Below are 1929 nucleotides of genomic sequence, written 5' to 3'. Positions count from 1 at the left end.
TAGATGTTGGTTCATAACTTCTACAGTGGGCTAGACTTTCCACCACAATAATTGTTGGACTCTTCAACAGATAGTGCCTTTATATGCAAATGAATTGATGTTGCTTCAAAGATCATAGAGAATGTAGTTTCCAATCATCATCAATGGGCGAATAAGGGAAGACACCATCCAAGAAGAGACTCTGGTGCACAATATTCAAGCAACCAGATGGAGAAGGTAATTTCCATGCTGGATAACCTTTCTTAAAGGTTTGGAAAGCTAGAAAAGTATCATGCTAATGCTATTGGGTCTACTGCAACATTGGGGGTGTGGAATAAAATGGCATGAATGTAAACAATTCATTGAACCTGTACATGGAGCTTGGGCTAATGAACAATTTGAATGATGCAATTATTATGACTATAAGGAGAGGAGTATGCAGCAATTCAATCTACCATACAGGCCGAACAATCTCAATCTTTCATGGAGGAGTAACAACACTCTAAATCATCAACACCAGGATGAGCAAGGTAATAGGAAACCTCCAACACAGTTTCCACATATACAGTCTTCTCCTAACGATCCCACTCTTATAACAATAATGGAAAGTCAAGAAAAATTATTTGCTAACCTTAATAAATTTCAAGATGATCAAATCATGATTAATAAATTTTTTGAAAATATGTTAAATGATTTGAATTCTAAGATAGAAAACCTAACCATCCATGGAAAAATGTTAGAAACACAAATTGCCCAACAAGCTAACAACTTTAATAGATGACAAATAGGGATGTTTCCAGGACAGCCAGAGAAAAATCAAAATAATGAACATTGTAAGGTTATCCGATTAAGGAGTGGGAAGGAACCAAATGATGTTCCACGAACTGAGAATTATATACAAGTGAGAGAGAAACATACTGAGACACAACTCCCCAAAGAGAAATCAAATTCTAAAAATGTGTCTAAGTATGTAGCTCCACCACCACATGTACCACCAATTGCTTCCCCCAGAGAATTGCAAAGGCAAAGTTAGAATAGAAATATGGGAAATTCTTAGATATCCTTAAAAAATTATATATCAAATTTCCCTTCAGTGAGGCACTGCAAGAAATGCTTGCGTACATGAAATTTCTTAAGGATATTATATCTAAAAAGAGAAGACTAGAGGATTGTGAAATAATTACTTTAACTGAGGAGTGCACTACTTTAATTCAAAAAAAATTGCCTCCAAAACTAAAAGGTCCTGGTAGTTTCTCTATCCCTTGCTTAATTGGTAACACTAATTTTGACTATGCTTTATGTAACTTAGGGGCAAGTGTGAACCTCATGTCTCTATTCGTGTGTAAAAAATAGGACGTGGGTGAACTAAAACCCACTATTATATCACTTCAATTAGCGAATAGGTCAGTTAAATTCCCTATAGGTATCTTGGAGGATGTTCCTATCAAAGTTGGAAAGTTTTACATTCCAACAGATTTTGTAATACTAGAGATGGAAGAAGATGCACAAATTCCAATCATACTAGGTAGACCATTTTTGGCTACCTCTGGTGCTATAATTGATGTTAAAAGTGGAAAACTTTCTCTAAGCATGGGGGATGAAAAGGTTGAATTTGATATTGCTAAATCTATTAAACAATCTTCTCTTGAGGACTCATGTTACAAGGTTAATATATGGAACCAAGTAGTGAAAGAAGTGCCTCAAGTGAAACCTGAGGATCTCTTGGAGAAAAGTATGCTGGTAGGTGTCACTTTGCATTTTGATAAGGAAGTGGCTGAGAGTAGTGATTCTATAACTGCAAGTTCAACACTCCCCTACAACCTGCATGAGGAGAGCTTGAGGGTCATACATACATATGATAATTGGGAGAAAGGGAAAACATCTAAAATGAAAGTAAAAACACTCCAACCACCATTTGGTATGAGTTCATGGGATCTTGCGTGATGCGCA

Source organism: Lupinus angustifolius, chromosome LG03, assembly GCF_001865875.1.
Source record: "Lupinus angustifolius cultivar Tanjil chromosome LG03, LupAngTanjil_v1.0, whole genome shotgun sequence".
Classification (NCBI taxonomy): domain Eukaryota; kingdom Viridiplantae; phylum Streptophyta; class Magnoliopsida; order Fabales; family Fabaceae; genus Lupinus; species Lupinus angustifolius.
The sequence above is the reverse complement of the archived record's forward strand: the minus strand, read 5'-3'. Positions refer to the sequence as shown.